A 16,099-nucleotide genomic window follows, 5' to 3' on the forward strand; every position below is an offset into this window, starting at 1 on the left:
ACCAGGGCCAGTGCTGTTGGCCGAGGCTAACTACACCAAACCAGGCCCTGTGCTGGTTCCTGAGGCCATCTTCAAAAATCCAGGGCCTGTGCTGCTGGATAAATGCTAAACTGAGTCTTTGGCTTAGGGTATTAGGCAAGCATGCAGGTAGGGTTATAGGATTGTGTTCGTAACTTCAGGTACTGGCCACCTCATCACTTGATTAAATAAATTGACAAATTGTGCTGTGGGCAGCAGCTTACGGCCATACCACCCTGAGCACGCCTGACCTCGTCTGATCTCGGAAGCTAAGCAGGGCTGGGCTTGGTTAGTACTTGGATGGGCAACTGCCTGGGAATACCTGGTGCTGTAAGCCTTTCATTTTCATGCCATTGAACTGCTTTTGATCCAGAGAAGGGGTGTATTAAAAGACCCAAAGCAGCTGCCCGTTAATGAGGGCACATTAACGACATTGCTTTTGGCTGTTTTCACCAATGTCTTGCTCTGCTGGCTGAGGCCACCTACAACACACCAGGGCCAGTGCTGCTGGCCGATGCTAACTACACCACACCAGGCCCTGTGCTGGTTCCTGAGGCCATCTTCAAAAATACAGGGCCTGTGCTGCTGGATAAATGCTAAACTGAGTCTTTGGGTTAGGGTATTAGGCAAGCATGCAGGTAGGGTTATAGGATTGTGTTCGTAACTTCAGGTACTGGCCACCTCATCACTTGATTCCATAAAATTGACACATTGTGCTGTGGGCAGCAGCTTACGGCCATACCACCCTGAGCATGCCTGACCTCGTCTGATCTCGGAAGCTAAGCAGGTCTTGGGCTTGGTTAGTACTTGGACGGGAGACTGCCTGGGAATACCTGGTGCTGTAAGCCTTTCATTTTCATGTCATTGAACTGCTTTTGATCCAGAGAAGGGGTGTATTAAAAGACCCAAAGCAGCTGCACATTAATGAGGGCACATTAACGACATTGCTTTTGGCTGTTTTCACCAATGTCTTGTTCTGCTGGCTGAGGCCACATACAACACACCAGGGCCAGTGCTGCTGGCCGAGGCTAACTGCACCACACCAGGCCCTGTGCTGGTTCCTGAGGCCATCTTCAAAAATCCAGGGCCTGTGCTGCTGGATAAATGCTAAACTGAGTCTTTGGCTTAGGGTATTAGGCAAGCATGCAGGTAGGGTTATAGGATTGTGTTCGTAACTTCAGGTACTGGCCACCTCATCACTTGATTCCATAAATTGACACATTGTGCTGTGGGCAGCAGCTTACGGCCATACCACCCTGAGCACGCCTGACCTCGTCTGATGTCGGAAGCTAAGCAGGGCTTGGGCTTGGTTAGTACTTGGATGGGAGACTGCCTGGGAATACCTGGTGCTGTAAGCCTTTCATTTTCATGTCATTGAACTGCTTTTGATCCAGAGAAGGGGTGTATTAAAAGACCCAAAGCAGCTGCCCATTAACGAGGGCACATTAACGACATTGCTTTTGACTGTTTTCACCAATGTCTTGTTCTGCTGGCTGAGGCCACCTACAACACACCAGGGCCAGTGCTGTTGGCCGAGGCTAACTACACCAAACCAGGCCCTGTGCTGGTTCCTGAGGCCATCTTCAAAAATCCAGGGCCTGTGCTGCTGGATAAATGCTAAACTGAGTCTTTGGCTTAGGGTATTAGGCAAGCATGCAGGTAGGGTTATAGGATTGTGTTCGTAACTTCAGGTACTGGCCACCTCATCACTTGATTAAATAAATTGACAAATTGTGCTGTGGGCAGCAGCTTACGGCCATACCACCCTGAGCACGACTGACCTCGTCTGATCTCGGAAGCTAAGCAGGGCTGGGCTTGGTTAGTACTTGGATGGGCAACTGCCTGGGAATACCTGGTGCTGTAAGCCTTTCATTTTCATGCCATTGAACTGCTTTTGATCCAGAGAAGGGGTGTATTAAAAGACCCAAAGCAGCTGCCCGTTAATGAGGGCACATTAACGACATTGCTTTTGGCTGTTTTCACCAATGTCTTGCTCTGCTGGCTGAGGCCACCTACAACACACCAGGGCCAGTGCTGCTGGCCGATGCTAACTACACCACACCAGGCCCTGTGCTGGTTCCTGAGGCCATCTTCAAAAATCCAGGGCCTGTGCTGCTGGATAAATGCTAAACTGAGTCTTTGGGTTAGGGTATTAGGCAAGCATGCAGGTAGGGTTATAGGATTGTGTTCGTAACTTCAGGTACTGGCCACCTCATCACTTGATTCCATAAATTGACACATTGTGCTGTGGGCAGCAGCTTGCGGCCATACCACCCTGAGAACGCCTGACCTCGTCTGATCTCGGAAGCTAAGCAGGGCTGGGCTTGGTTAGTACTTGGATGGGAGACTCCCTGGGAATACCTTGGTCTGTAAGCCTTTCATTTTCATGTCATTGAACTGCTTTTGATCCAGAGAAGGGGTGTATTAAAAGACCCAAAGCAGCTGCCCATTAATGAAAGGACATTAATGACATTGCTTTTGGCTGTTTTCACCAATGTCTTATTCTGCTGGCTGAGGCCACCTACAACACACCAGGGCCAGTGCTGCTGGCCGAGGCTAACTACACCACACCAGGCCCTGTGCTGGTTCCTGAGGCCATCTTCAAAAATCCAGGTCCTGTGCTGCTGGATAAATGCTAAACTGAGTCTTTGGCTTAGGGTATTAGGCAAGCATGCATGTAGGGTTATAGGATTGTGTTCGTAACTTCAGGTACTGGCCACCTCATCACTTGATTCCATAAAATTGACACATTGTGCTGTGGGCAGCAGCTTACGGTCATACCACCCTGAGCACGCCTGACCTCGTCTGATCTCGGAAGCAAAGCAGGGCTTGGGCTTGGTTAGTACTTGGATGGGAGACTGCCTGGGAATACCTGGTGCTGTAAGCCTTTCATTTTCATGTCATTGAACTGCTTTTGATCCAGAGAAGGGGTGTATTAAAAGACCCAAAGCAGCTGCCCATTAATGAGGGCACATTAACGACATTGCTTTTGGCTGTTTTCACCAATGTCTTGTTCTGCTGGCTGAGGCCACATACAACACACCAGGGCCAGTGCTGCTGTCCGAGGCTAACTGCACCACACCAGGCCCTGTGCTGGTTCCTGAGGCCATCTTCAAAAATCCAGGGCCTGTGCTGCTGGATAAATGCTAAACTGAGTCTTTGGGTTAGGGTATTAGGCAAGCATGCAGGTAGGGTTATAGGATTGTGTTCGTAACTTCAGGTACTGGCCACCTCATCACTTGATTCCATAAATTGACACATTGTGCTGTGGGCAGCATCTTACGGCCATACCACCCTGAGCACGCCTAACCTCGTCTGATCTCGGAAGTTAAGTAGGGCTGGGCTTGGTTAGTACTTGGATGGGAGACTGCCTGGGAATACCTGGTGCTGTAAGCCTTTCATGTCATTCAACTGCTTTTTATCCAGAGAAGGGGTGTATTAAAAGACCCAAAGCAGCTGCCCATTAATGAGGGCACATTAACGACATTGCTTTTGGCTGTTTTCACCAATGTCTTGTTCTGCTGGCTGAGGCCACCTACAACACACCAGGGCCAGTGCTGCTGGCCGAGGCTAACTAAACCATACAAGGCCCTGTGCTGGTTCCTGAGGCAATCTTCAAAAATCCAGATCCTGTGCTGCTGGATAAATGCTAAACTGAGTGTTTGGCTTAGGGTATTAGGCAAGCATGCAGGTAGGGTTATAGGATTGTGTTCGTAACTTCAGGTACTGGCCACCTCATCACTTGATTCCATAAATTGACACATTGTGCTGTGGGCAGCAGCTTACGGCCATGCCACCCTGAGCACGCCTGACCTCGTCTGATCTCGGAAGCTAAGCAGGGCTGGGCTTGGTTAGTACTTGGATGGGAGACTGCCTGGGAATACCTGGTGCTTTAAGCCCTTCATTTTCATGTCATTGAACTGCTTTTAAACCAGAGAAGGGGTGTATTAAAAGACCCAAAGCAGCTGCCCATTAATGAGGGCACATTAACGACATTGCTTTTGGCTATTTTCAAAAATGTCTTGTTCTGCTGGCTGAGGCCACCTACAACACACCAGGGCCAGTGCTGCTGGCCGAGGCTAACTACACCACACCAGGCCCTGTGCTGGTTCCTGAGGCCATCTTCAAAAATCCAGGGCCTGTGCTGCTGGATAAATGCTAAACTGAGTCTTTGGGTTAGGGTTCGAGGGAAGCATGCAGGTAGGGTTATAGGATTGTGTTCGTAACTTAAGGTACTGGCCACCTCATCACTTGATTCCATAAATTGACACATTGTGCTGTGGGCAGCAGCTTACGGCCATACCACCCTGAGCACGCCTGACCTCGTCTAATCTCGGAAGTTAAGCAGGGCTGGGCTTGGTTAGTATTTGGATGGGAGACTGCCTGGGAATACCTGGTGCTGTAAGCCTTTCATTTACATGTCATTGAACTGCTTTTGATCCAGAGAAGGGGTGTATTAAAAGACCTAAAGAAGCTGCCCATTAATGAGGGCACATTAACGACATTGCTTTTGGCTGTTTTCACCAATGTCTTGTTCTGCTGGCTGAGGCCACCTACAACACACCAGGGCCAGTGCTGCTGGCCGAGGCTAACTACACCACACCAGGCCCTGTGCTGGTTCCTGAGGCCATCTTCAAAAATCCAGGGCCTGTGCTGCTGGATAAATGCTAAACTGAGTCTTTGGGTTAGGGTATTAGGCAAGCATGCAGGTAGGGTTATAGGATTGTGTTCGTAACTTCAGGTCCTGGCCACCTCATCACTTGATTCCATAAATTGACACATTGTGCTGTGGGCAGCAGCTTACGGCCATACCACCCTGAGCACGCCTGACCTCGTCTGATCTTGGAAGTTAAGCAGGGCTGGGCTTGGTTAGTACTTGGATGGGAGACTGCCTGGGAATACCTGGTGCTGTAAGCCTTTCATTTTCATGTCATTGAACTGCTTTTGATCCAGAGAAGGGGTGTATTAAAAGACCCAAAGCAGCTGCCCATTAATGAGGGCACATTAACGACATTGCTTTTGGCTGTTTTCACCAATGTCTTGTTCTGATGGCTGAGGCCACCTACAACACACCAGGGCCAGTGCTGCTGTCCGAGGCTAACTACACCACACCAGGCCCTGTGCTGGTTCCTGAGGCCATCTTCAAAAATCCAGGTCCTGTGCTGCTGGATAAATGCTAAACTGAGTCTTTGGCTTTGGGCATTAGGCACGCATGCAGGTAGGGTTATAGGATTGTGTTCGTAACTTCAGGTACTGGCCACCTCATCACTTGATTCCATAAATTGACACATTGTGCTGTGGGCAGCAGCTTACGGCCATACCACCCTGAGCACGCCTGACCTCGTCTGATCTCGGAAGCTAAGCAGGGCTGGGCTTGGTTAGTACTTGGATGGGAGACTGCCTGGGAATACCTGGTGATGTAAGCCTTTCATTTTCATGTCATTGAACTGCTTTTGATTCAGAGAAGGGGTGTATTAAAAGACCCAAAGCAGCTGCCCATTAATGAGGGCACATTAACGACATTGCTTTTGGCTGTTTTCACCATTGTCTTGTTCTGCTGGCTGAGGCCACCTACAACACACCAGGGCCAGTGCTGCTGGCCGAGGCTAACTACACCACACCAGGCCCTGTGGTGGTTCCTGAGGCCATCTTCAAAAATCCAGGGCCTGTGCTGCTGGATAAATGCTAAACTGAGTCTTTGGCTTAGGGTATGAGGCAAGCATGCAGGTAGGGTTATAGGATTGTGTTCGTAACTTCAGGTACTGGCCACCTCATCACTTGATTCCATAAATTGACAAATTGTGATGTGGACAGCAGCTTACGGCCATACCACCCTGAGCACGCCTGACCTCGTCTGATCTCGGAAGCTAAGCAGGGCTGGGCTTGGTTAGTACTTGGATGGGAGACTGCCTGGGAATACCTGGTGCTGTAAGCCTTTCATTTTCATGTCATTGAACTGCTTTTGATCCAGAGAAGGGGTGTATTAAAACACCCAAAGCAGCTGCCCATTAATGAGGGCACATTAACGACATTGCTTTTGGCTGTTTTCACCAATGTATTGTTCTGCTGGCTGAGGCCACCTACAACACACCAGGGCCAGTGCTGCTGGCCGAGGCTAACTACACCACACCAGGCCCTGTGCTGGTTCCTGAGGCCATCTTCAAAAATCCAGGGCCTGTGCTGCTGGATAAATGCTAAACTGAGTCTTTGGCTTAGGGTATCAGGCAAGCATGCAGGTAGGGTTATAGGATTGTGTTCGTAACTTCAGGTACTGGCCACCTCATCACTTGATTCCATAAATTGACACATTGTGCTGTGGGCAGCAGCTTACGGCCATACCACCCTGAGCACGCCTGACCTCGTCTGATCTCGGAAGCTAAGCAGGGCTTGGGCTTGGTTCGTACTTGGATGGGAGACTGCCTGGGAATACCTGGTGCTGTAAGCCTTTCTTTTTCATGTCATTGAACTGCTTTTGATCCAGAGAAGGGGTGTATTAAAAGACCCAAAGCAGCTGCACATTAATGAGGGCACATTAACGACATTGCTTTTGGCTGTTTTCACCAATGTCTTGTTCTGCTGGCTGAGGACACATACAACACACCAGGGCCAGTGCTGCTGGCCGAGGCTAACTACACCACACCAGGCCCTGTGCTGGTTCCTGAGGCCATCTTCAAAAATCCAGGGCCTGTGCTGCTGGATAAATGCTAAACTGAGTCTTTGGGTTAGGGTATGAGGGAATCATGCAGGTAGGGTTATAGGATTGTGTTCGTAACTTAAGGTACTGGCCACCTCATCACTTGATTCCATAAATTGACACATTGTGCTATGGGCAGAAGCTTACGGCCATACCACCCTGAGCACACCTGACCTCGTCTGATCTCGGAAGTTAAGCAGGGCTGGGCTTGGTTAGTACTTGGATGGGAGACTGCCTGGGAATACCTGGTGCTGTAAGCCTTTCATGTCATTGAACTGCTTTTGATCCAGAGAAGGGGTGTATTAAAAGACCCAAAGCAGCTTCCCATTAATGAGGGCACATTAACAACATTGCTTTTGGCTGTTTTCACCAATGTCTTGTTCTGCTGGCTGAGGCCACCTACAACACACCAGGGCCAGTGCTGCTGGCCGAGGCTAACTACACCACACCAGGCCCTGTGCTGGTTCCTGAGGCCATCTTCAAAAATCCAGGGCCTGTGCTGCTGGATAAATGCTAAACTGAGTCTTTGGGTTAGGGTATTAGGCAAGCATGCAGGTAGGGTTATAGGATTGTGTTCGTAACTTCAGGTACTGGCCACCTCATCACTTGATTCCATAAATTGACACATTGTGCTGTGGGCAGCAGCTTACGGCCATACCACCCTGAGCACGCCTGACCTCGTCTGATCTCGGAAGCTAAGCAGGGCTTGGGCTTGGTTCGTACTTGGATGGGAGACTGCCTGGGAATACCTGGTGCTGTAAGTCTTTCATTTTCATGTCATTGAACTGCTTTTGATCCAGAGAAGGGGTGTATTAAAAGACCCAAAGCAGGTGCCCATTAATGAGGGCACATTAACGACATTGCTTTTGGATGTTTTCACCAATGTCTTGTTCTGCTGGCTGAGGCCACCTACAACACACCAGGGCCAGTGCAGCTGGCCGAGGTTAACTACACCACACCAGGCCCTGTGCTGGTTCCTGAGGCCATCTTCAAAAATCCAGGTCCTGTTATGCTGGATAAATGCTAAACTGAGTCTTTGGCTTAGGGTATTAGGCAAGCATGCAGGTAGGGTTATAGGATTGTGTTCGTAACTTCAGGTACTGGCCACCTCATCACTTGATTCAATAAACTGACACATTGTGCTATGGGCGGCAACTTACGGCCATACCACCCTGAGCACGCCTGACCTCGTCTGATCTCGGAAGCTAAGCAGGGCTGGGCTTGGTTAGTACTTGGATGGGAGACTGCCTGGTGCTGTAAGCCTTTAATTTTCATGTCATTGGACTGCTTTTGATTCAGAGAAGGGGTGTATTAAAACACCCAAAGCAGCTGCCCATTAATGAGGGCACATTAACGACATTGCTTTTGGCTGTTTTCACCAATGTCTTGTTCTGCTGGCTGAGGCCACCTACAACACACCAGGGCCAGTGCTGCTGGCCGAGGCTAACTACACCACACCAGGCCCTGTGCTGGTTCCTGAGGCCATCTTCAAAAATCCAGGTCCTGTGCTGCTGGATAAATGCTAAACTGAGTCTTTGGGTTAGGGTATGAGGCAAGCATGCAGGTAGGGTTATAGGATTGTGTTCGTAACTTCAGGTACTGGCCACCTCATCACTTGATTCCATAAATTGACAAATTGTGATGTGGACAGCAGCTTACGGCCATACCACCCTGAGCACGCCTGACCTCGTCTGATCTCGGAAGTTAAGCAGGGCTGGGCTTGGTTAGTACTTGGATGGGAGACTGCCTGGGAATACCTGGTGTTGTAATTCTTTCATTTTCATGTCATTGAACTGCTTTTGATCCAGAGAAGGGGTGTATTAAAAGACCCACAGCAGCTGCCCATTAATGAGGGCACATTAACGACATTGCTTTTGGATGTTTTCACCAATGTCTTGTTCTGCTGGCTGAGGCCACCTACAACACACCAGGGCCAGTGCTGCTGGCCGAGGCTAACTACACCACACCAGGCCCTGTGCTGGTTCCTGAGGCCATCTTCAAAAATCCAGGGCCTGTGCTGCTGGATAAATGCTAAACTGAGTCTTTGGCTTAGGGTATCAGGCAAGCATGCAGGTAGGGTTATAGGATTTTGTTCGTAACTTCAGGTACTGGCCACCTCATCACTTGATTCCATAAATTGACACATTGTGCTGTGGGCAGCAGCTTACGGCCATACCACCCTGAGCACGCCTGACCTCGTCTGATCTCGGAAGCTAAGCAGGGGTTGGGCTTGGTTTGTACTTGGATGGGAGACTGCCTGGGAATACCTGGTGCTGTAAATCTTTCATTTTCATGTCATTGAACTGCTTTTGATCAAGAGAAGGGGTGTATTAAAAGACCCAAAGCAGCTGCACATTAATGAGGGCACATTAACGACATTGCTTTTGGCTGTTTTCACCAATGTCTTGTTCTGCTGGCTGAGGCCACATACAACACACCAGGGCCAGTGCTGCTGGTCGAGGCTAACTACACCACACCAGGCCCTGTGCTGGTTCCTGAGGCCATTTTCAAAAATCCAGGGCCTGTGCTGCTGGATAAATGCTAAACTGAGTCTTTGGGTTAGGGTATTAGGCAAGCATGCAGGTCGGGTTATAGGATTGTGTTCGTAACTTCAGGTACTGGCCACCTCATCACTTGATTCCATAAATTGACACATTGTGCTGTGGGCAGCAGCTTACGGCCATACCACCCTGAGCACGCCTGACCTCGTCTGATCTCGGAAGCTAAGCAGGGCTGGGCTTGGTTAGTACTTGGATGGAAGACTGCCTGGGAATACCTGGTGCTGTAAGCCTTTCATTTTCATGTCATTGAACTGCTTTTGATCCAGAGAAGGGGTGTATTAAAAGACCCAAAGCAGCTGCCCATTAATGAGGGCACAATAACGACATTGCTTTTGGATGTTTTCACCAATGTCTTGTTCTGCTGGCTTAGGCCACCTACAACACACCAGGGCCAGTGCTGCTGGCCGAGGCTAACTACACCACACCAGGCCCTGTGCTGGTTCCTGAGGCCATCTTCAAAAATCCAGGGCCTGTGCTGCTGGATAAATGCTAAACTGAGTCTTTGGCTTAGGGTATCAGGCAAGCATGCAGGTAGGGTTATAGGATTGTGTTCGTAACTTCAGGTACTGGCCACCTCATCACTTGATTCCATAAATTGACACATTGTGCTGTGGGCAGCAGCTTACGGCCATACCACCCTGAGCACGCCTGACCTCGTCTGATCTCGGAAGCTAAGCAGGGCTTGGGCTTGGTTCGTACTTGGATGGGAGACTGCCTGGGAATACCTGGTGCTGTAAGCCTTTCTTTTTCATGTCATTGAACTGCTTTTGATCCAGAGAAGGGGTGTATTAAAAGACCCAAAGCAGCTGCACATTAATGAGGGCACATTAACGACATTGCTTTTGGCTGTTTTCACCAATGTCTTGTTCTGCTGGCTGAGGACACATACAACACACCAGGGCCAGTGCTGCTGGCCGAGGCTAACTACACCACACCAGGCCCTGTGCTGGTTCCTGAGGCCATCTTCAAAAATCCAGGGCCTGTGCTGCTGGATAAATGCTAAACTGAGTCTTTGGGTTAGGGTATGAGGGAATCATGCAGGTAGGGTTATAGGATTGTGTTCGTAACTTAAGGTACTGGCCACCTCATCACTTGATTCCATAAATTGACACATTGTGCTATGGGCAGAAGCTTACGGCCATACCACCCTGAGCACACCTGACCTCGTCTGATCTCGGAAGTTAAGCAGGGCTGGGCTTGGTTAGTACTTGGATGGGAGACTGCCTGGGAATACCTGGTGCTGTAAGCCTTTCATGTCATTGAACTGCTTTTGATCCAGAGAAGAGGTGTATTAAAAGACCCAAAGCAGCTTCCCATTAATGAGGGCACATTAACAACATTGCTTTTGGCTGTTTTCACCAATGTCTTGTTCTGCTGGCTGAGGCCACCTACAACACACCAGGGCCAGTGCTGCTGGCCGAGGCTAACTACACCACACCAGGCCCTGTGCTGGTTCCTGAGGCCATCTTCAAAAATCCAGGGCCTGTGCTGCTGGATAAATGCTAAACTGAGTCTTTGGCTTAGGGTATTAGGCAAGCATGCAGGTAGGGTTATAGGATTGTGTTCGTAACTTCAGGTACTGGCCACCTCATCACTTGATTCCATAAATTGACACATTGTGCTGTGGGCAGCAGCTTACGGCCATACCACCCTGAGCACGCCTGACCTCGTCTGATCTCGGAAGCTAAGCAGGGCTTGGGCTTGGTTCGTACTTGGATGGGAGACTGCCTGGGAATACCTGGTGCTGTAAGTCTTTCATTTTCATGTCATTGAACTGCTTTTGATCCAGAGAAGGGGTGTATTAAAAGACCCAAAGCAGGTGCCCATTAATGAGGGCACATTAACGACATTGCTTTTGGATGTTTTCACCAATGTCTTGTTCTGCTGGCTGAGGCCACCTACAACACACCAGGGCCAGTGCAGCTGGCCGAGGCTAACTACACCACACCAGGCCCTGTGCTGGTTCCTGAGGCCATCTTCAAAAATCCAGGTCCTGTTATGCTGGATAAATGCTAAACTGAGTCTTTGGCTTAGGGTATTAGGCAAGCATGCAGGTAGGGTTATAGGATTGTGTTCGTAACTTCAGGTACTGGCCACCTCATCACTTGATTCAATAAACTGACACATTGTGCTATGGGCGGCAACTTACGGCCATACCACCCTGAGCACGCCTGACCTCGTCTGATCTCGGAAGCTAAGCAGGGCTGGGCTTGGTTAGTACTTGGATGGGAGACTGCCTGGTGCTGTAAGCCTTTAATTTTCATGTCATTGGACTGCTTTTGATTCAGAGAAGGGGTGTATTAAAACACCCAAAGCAGCTGCCCATTAATGAGGGCACATTAACGACATTGCTTTTGGCTGTTTTCACCAATGTCTTGTTCTGCTGGCTGAGGCCACCTACAACACACCAGGGCCAGTGCTGCTGGCCGAGGCTAACTACACCACACCAGGCCCTGTGCTGGTTCCTGAGGCCATCTTCAAAAATCCAGGTCCTGTGCTGCTGGATAAATGCTAAACTGAGTCTTTGGGTTAGGGTATGAGGCAAGCATGCAGGTAGGGTTATAGGATTGTGTTCGTAACTTCAGGTACTGGCCACCTCATCACTTGATTCCATAAATTGACAAATTGTGATGTGGACAGCAGCTTACGGCCATACCACCCTGAGCACGCCTGACCTCGTCTGATCTCGGAAGTTAAGCAGGGCTGGGCTTGGTTAGTACTTGGATGGGAGACTGCCTGGGAATACCTGGTGTTGTAATTCTTTCATTTTCATGTCATTGAACTGCTTTTGATCCAGAGAAGGGGTGTATTAAAAGACCCACAGCAGCTGCCCATTAATGAGGGCACATTAACGACATTGCTTTTGGATGTTTTCACCAATGTCTTGTTCTGCTGGCTGAGGCCACCTACAACACACCAGGGCCAGTGCTGCTGGCCGAGGCTAACTACACCACACCAGGCCCTGTGCTGGTTCCTGAGGCCATCTTCAAAAATCCAGGGCCTGTGCTGCTGGATAAATGCTAAACTGAGTCTTTGGCTTAGGGTATCAGGCAAGCATGCAGGTAGGGTTATAGGATTTTGTTCGTAACTTCAGGTACTGGCCACCTCATCACTTGATTCCATAAATTGACACATTGTGCTGTGGGCAGCAGCTTACGGCCATACCACCCTGAGCACGCCTGACCTCGTCTGATCTCGGAAGCTAAGCAGGGGTTGGGCTTGGTTTGTACTTGGATGGGAGACTGCCTGGGAATACCTGGTGCTGTAAGCCTTTCATTTTCATGTCATTGAACTGCTTTTGATCAAGAGAAGGGGTGTATTAAAAGACCCAAAGCAGCTGCACATTAATGAGGGCACATTAACGACATTGCTTTTGGCTGTTTTCACCAATGTCTTGTTCTGCTGGCTGAGGCCACATACAACACACCAGGGCCAGTGCTGCTGGTCGAGGCTAACTACACCACACCAGGCCCTGTGCTGGTTCCTTAGGCCATTTTCAAAAATCCAGGGCCTGTGCTGCTGGATAAATGCTAAACTGAGTCTTTGGGTTAGGGTATTAGGCAAGCATGCAGGTCGGGTTATAGGATTGTGTTCGTAACTTCAGGTACTGGCCACCTCATCACTTGATTCCATAAATTGACACATTGTGCTGTGGGCAGCAGCTTACGGCCATACCACCCTGAGCACGCCTGACCTCGTCTGATCTCGGAAGCTAAGCAGGGCTGGGCTTGGTTAGTACTTGGATGGAAGACTGCCTGGGAATACCTGGTGCTGTAAGCCTTTCATTTTCATGTCATTGAACTGCTTTTGATCCAGAGAAGGGGTGTATTAAAAGACCCAAAGCAGCTGCCCATTAATGAGGGCACAATAACGACATTGCTTTTGGATGTTTTCACCAATGTCTTGTTCTGCTGGCTTAGGCCACCTACAACACACCAGGGCCAGTGCTGCTGGCCGAGGCTAACTACACCACACCAGGCCCTGTGCTGGTTCCTGAGGCCATCTTCAAAAATCCAGGGCCTGTGCTGCTGGATAAATGCTAAACTGAGTCTTTGGCTTAGGGTATTAGGCAAGCATGCAGGTAGGGTTATAGGATTGTGTTCGTAACTTCAGGTACTGGCCACCTCATCACTTGATTCCATAATTTGACACATTGTGCTGTGGGCAGCAGCTTACGGCCATACCACCCTGAGCACGCCTGACCTCGGAAGCTAAGCAGGGCTGGGCTTGGTTAGTACTTGGATGGGAGACTGCCTGGGAATAGCTGGTGCTGTAAGCCTTTAATGTTCATGTCATTGAACTGCTTTTGATTCAGAGAAGGGGTGTATTAAAAGACCCAAAGCAGCTGCCCATTAATGAGGGCACATTAACGACATTGCTTTTGGCTGTTTTCACCAATGTCTTGTTCTGCTGGCTGAGGCCACCTACAACACACCAGGGCCAGTGCTGCTGGCCGAGGCTAACTACACCACACCAGGCCCTGTGCTGGTTCCTGAGGCCATCTTCAAAAATCCAGGTCCTGTGCTGCTGGATAAATGCTAAACTGAGTCTTTGGGTTAGGGTATGAGGCAAGCATGCAGGTAGGGTTATAGGATTGTGTTCGTAACTTCAGGTACTGGCCACCTCATCACTTGATTCCATAAATTGACAAATTGTGATGTGGACAGCAGCTTACGGCCATACCACCCTGAGCACGCCTGACCTCGTCTGATCTCGGAAGCTAAGCAGGGCTTGGGCTTGGTTCGTACTTGGATGGGAGACTGCCTGGGAATACCTGGTGCTGTAAATCTTTCATTTTCATGTCATTGAACTGCTTTTGATCCAGAGAAGGGGTGTATTAAAAGACCCAAAGCAGGTGCCCATTAATGAGGGCACATTAACGACATTGCTTTTGGATGTTTTCACCAATGTCTTGTTCTGCTGGCTGAGGCCACCTACAACACACCAGGGCCAGTGCAGCTGGCCGAGGCTAACTACACCACACCAGGCCCTGTGCTGGTTCCTGAGGCCATCTTCAAAAATCCAGGTCCTGTTATGCTGGATAAATGCTAAACTGAGTCTTTGGCTTAGGGTATTAGGCAAGCATGCAGGTAGGGTTATAGGATTGTGTTCGTAACTTCAGGTACTGGCCACCTCATCACTTGATTCAATAAACTGACACATTGTGCTATGGGCGGCAACTTACGGCCATACCACCCTGAGCACGCCTGACCTCGTCTGATCTCGGAAGCTAAGCAGGGCTGGGCTTGGTTAGTACTTGGATGGGAGACTGCCTGGTGCTGTAAGCCTTTCATTTTCATGTCATTGGACTGCTTTTGATTCAGAGAAGGGGTGTATTAAAACACCCAAAGCAGCTGCCCATTAATGAGGGCACATTAACGACATTGCTTTTGGCTGTTTTCACCAATGTCTTGTTCTGCTGGCTGAGGCCACCTACAACACACCAGGGCCAGTGCTGCTGGCCGAGGCTAACTACACCACACCAGGCCCTGTGCTGGTTCCTGAGGCCATCTTCAAAAATCCAGGTCCTGTGCTGCTGGATAAATGCTAAACTGAGTCTTTGGGTTAGGGTATGAGGCAAGCATGCAGGTAGGGTTATAGGATTGTGTTCGTAACTTCAGGTACTGGCCACCTCATCACTTGATTCCATAAATTGACAAATTGTGATGTGGACAGCAGCTTACGGCCATACCACCCTGAGCACGCCTGACCTCGTCTGATCTCGGAAGTTAAGCAGGGCTGGGCTTGGTTAGTACTTGGATGGGAGACTGCCTGGGAATACCTGGTGTTGTAATTCTTTCATTTTCATGTCATTGAACTGCTTTTGATCCAGAGAAGGGGTGTATTAAAAGACCCACAGCAGCTGCCCATTAATGAGGGCACATTAACGACATTGCTTTTGGATGTTTTCACCAATGTCTTGTTCTGCTGGCTGAGGCCACCTACAACACACCAGGGCCAGTGCTGCTGGCCGAGGCTAACTACACCACACCAGGCCCTGTGCTGGTTCCTGAGGCCATCTTCAAAAATCCAGGGCCTGTGCTGCTGGATAAATGCTAAACTGAGTCTTTGGCTTAGGGTATCAGGCAAGCATGCAGGTAGGGTTATAGGATTTTGTTCGTAACTTCAGGTACTGGCCACCTCATCACTTGATTCCATAAATTGACACATTGTGCTGTGGGCAGCAGCTTACGGCCATACCACCCTGAGCACGCCTGACCTCGTCAGATCTCGGAAGCTAAGCAGGGGTTGGGCTTGGTTTGTACTTGGATGGGAGACTGCCTGGGAATACCTGGTGCTGTAAGCCTTTCATTTTCATGTCATTGAACTGCTTTTGATCCAGAGAAGGGGTGTATTAAAAGACCCAAAGCAGCTGCACATTAATGAGGGCACATTAACGACATTGCTTTTGGCTGTTTTCACCAATGTCTTGTTCTGCTGGCTGAGGCCACATACAACACACCAGGGCCAGTGCTGCTGGCCGAGGCTAACTACACCACACCAGGCCCTGTGCTGGTTCCTGAGGCCATTTTCAAAAATCCAGGGCCTGTGCTGCTGGATAAATGCTAAACTGAGTCTTTGGGTTAGGGTATTAGGCAAGCATGCAGGTCGGGTTATAGGATTGTGTTCGTAACTTCAGGTACTGGCCACCTCATCACTTGATTCCATAAATTGACACATTGTGCTGTGGGCAGCAGCTTACGGCCATACCACCCTGAGCACGCCTGACCTCGTCTGATCTCGGAAGCTAAGCAGGGCTGGGCTTGGTTAGTACTTGGATGGAAGACTGCCTGGGAATACCTGGTGCTGTAAGCCTTTCATTTTC

General features: G+C 49.6%; 3 non-coding genes and 26 pseudogenes across 3 annotated transcripts; all 29 read left to right on the top strand.

The window, feature by feature from the left end:
* The first annotated feature begins 236 nt into the window (after positions 1-236).
* On the top strand, positions 237-355 carry LOC148104479 (5S ribosomal RNA; annotated as a pseudogene).
* Positions 356-746: 391 nt separating this feature from the next.
* LOC148104480 (5S ribosomal RNA) lies at positions 747-866 on the top strand (annotated as a pseudogene).
* A 390-nt stretch (positions 867-1,256) lies between these two features.
* Positions 1,257-1,376, top strand: LOC148104481 (5S ribosomal RNA; annotated as a pseudogene).
* Positions 1,377-1,766: 390 nt separating this feature from the next.
* Positions 1,767-1,885, top strand: LOC148104482 (5S ribosomal RNA; annotated as a pseudogene).
* A 390-nt stretch (positions 1,886-2,275) lies between these two features.
* LOC148104483 (5S ribosomal RNA) lies at positions 2,276-2,394 on the top strand (annotated as a pseudogene).
* Positions 2,395-2,785: 391 nt separating this feature from the next.
* LOC148104484 (5S ribosomal RNA) lies at positions 2,786-2,905 on the top strand (annotated as a pseudogene).
* Positions 2,906-3,295: 390 nt separating this feature from the next.
* On the top strand, positions 3,296-3,414 carry LOC148104485 (5S ribosomal RNA; annotated as a pseudogene).
* A 384-nt stretch (positions 3,415-3,798) lies between these two features.
* LOC148104486 (5S ribosomal RNA) lies at positions 3,799-3,917 on the top strand (annotated as a pseudogene).
* A 390-nt stretch (positions 3,918-4,307) lies between these two features.
* LOC148104487 (5S ribosomal RNA) lies at positions 4,308-4,426 on the top strand (annotated as a pseudogene).
* A 390-nt stretch (positions 4,427-4,816) lies between these two features.
* On the top strand, positions 4,817-4,935 carry LOC148104488 (5S ribosomal RNA; annotated as a pseudogene).
* Positions 4,936-5,325: 390 nt separating this feature from the next.
* On the top strand, positions 5,326-5,444 carry LOC148104489 (5S ribosomal RNA; annotated as a pseudogene).
* A 390-nt stretch (positions 5,445-5,834) lies between these two features.
* On the top strand, positions 5,835-5,953 carry LOC148104490 (5S ribosomal RNA). Its single transcript, XR_015718714.1, has one exon. It is a non-coding gene; the product is annotated as a 5S ribosomal RNA (ribosomal RNA).
* A 390-nt stretch (positions 5,954-6,343) lies between these two features.
* LOC148104491 (5S ribosomal RNA) lies at positions 6,344-6,463 on the top strand (annotated as a pseudogene).
* A 390-nt stretch (positions 6,464-6,853) lies between these two features.
* On the top strand, positions 6,854-6,972 carry LOC148104492 (5S ribosomal RNA). The gene has a single exon (XR_015718774.1). It is a non-coding gene; the product is annotated as a 5S ribosomal RNA (ribosomal RNA).
* A 384-nt stretch (positions 6,973-7,356) lies between these two features.
* On the top strand, positions 7,357-7,476 carry LOC148104493 (5S ribosomal RNA; annotated as a pseudogene).
* An 889-nt stretch (positions 7,477-8,365) lies between these two features.
* LOC148104494 (5S ribosomal RNA) lies at positions 8,366-8,484 on the top strand (annotated as a pseudogene).
* Positions 8,485-8,874: 390 nt separating this feature from the next.
* On the top strand, positions 8,875-8,994 carry LOC148104495 (5S ribosomal RNA; annotated as a pseudogene).
* Positions 8,995-9,384: 390 nt separating this feature from the next.
* Positions 9,385-9,503, top strand: LOC148104496 (5S ribosomal RNA; annotated as a pseudogene).
* A 390-nt stretch (positions 9,504-9,893) lies between these two features.
* LOC148104497 (5S ribosomal RNA) lies at positions 9,894-10,013 on the top strand (annotated as a pseudogene).
* Positions 10,014-10,403: 390 nt separating this feature from the next.
* LOC148104498 (5S ribosomal RNA) lies at positions 10,404-10,522 on the top strand. Its single transcript, XR_015718786.1, has one exon. It is a non-coding gene; the product is annotated as a 5S ribosomal RNA (ribosomal RNA).
* Positions 10,523-10,906: 384 nt separating this feature from the next.
* On the top strand, positions 10,907-11,026 carry LOC148104499 (5S ribosomal RNA; annotated as a pseudogene).
* An 889-nt stretch (positions 11,027-11,915) lies between these two features.
* Positions 11,916-12,034, top strand: LOC148104500 (5S ribosomal RNA; annotated as a pseudogene).
* A 390-nt stretch (positions 12,035-12,424) lies between these two features.
* On the top strand, positions 12,425-12,544 carry LOC148104501 (5S ribosomal RNA; annotated as a pseudogene).
* Positions 12,545-12,934: 390 nt separating this feature from the next.
* On the top strand, positions 12,935-13,053 carry LOC148104502 (5S ribosomal RNA; annotated as a pseudogene).
* Positions 13,054-13,443: 390 nt separating this feature from the next.
* LOC148104503 (5S ribosomal RNA) lies at positions 13,444-13,552 on the top strand (annotated as a pseudogene).
* A 390-nt stretch (positions 13,553-13,942) lies between these two features.
* LOC148104504 (5S ribosomal RNA) lies at positions 13,943-14,062 on the top strand (annotated as a pseudogene).
* An 889-nt stretch (positions 14,063-14,951) lies between these two features.
* On the top strand, positions 14,952-15,070 carry LOC148104505 (5S ribosomal RNA; annotated as a pseudogene).
* Positions 15,071-15,460: 390 nt separating this feature from the next.
* Positions 15,461-15,580, top strand: LOC148104506 (5S ribosomal RNA; annotated as a pseudogene).
* Positions 15,581-15,970: 390 nt separating this feature from the next.
* On the top strand, positions 15,971-16,089 carry LOC148104507 (5S ribosomal RNA; annotated as a pseudogene).
* Positions 16,090-16,099: the final 10 nt, after the last annotated feature.

This window comes from Neolamprologus brichardi, chromosome 3, assembly GCF_056152115.1.
Source record: "Neolamprologus brichardi isolate AB-2024 chromosome 3, ASM5615211v1, whole genome shotgun sequence".
Taxonomy (NCBI): domain Eukaryota; kingdom Metazoa; phylum Chordata; class Actinopteri; order Cichliformes; family Cichlidae; genus Neolamprologus; species Neolamprologus brichardi.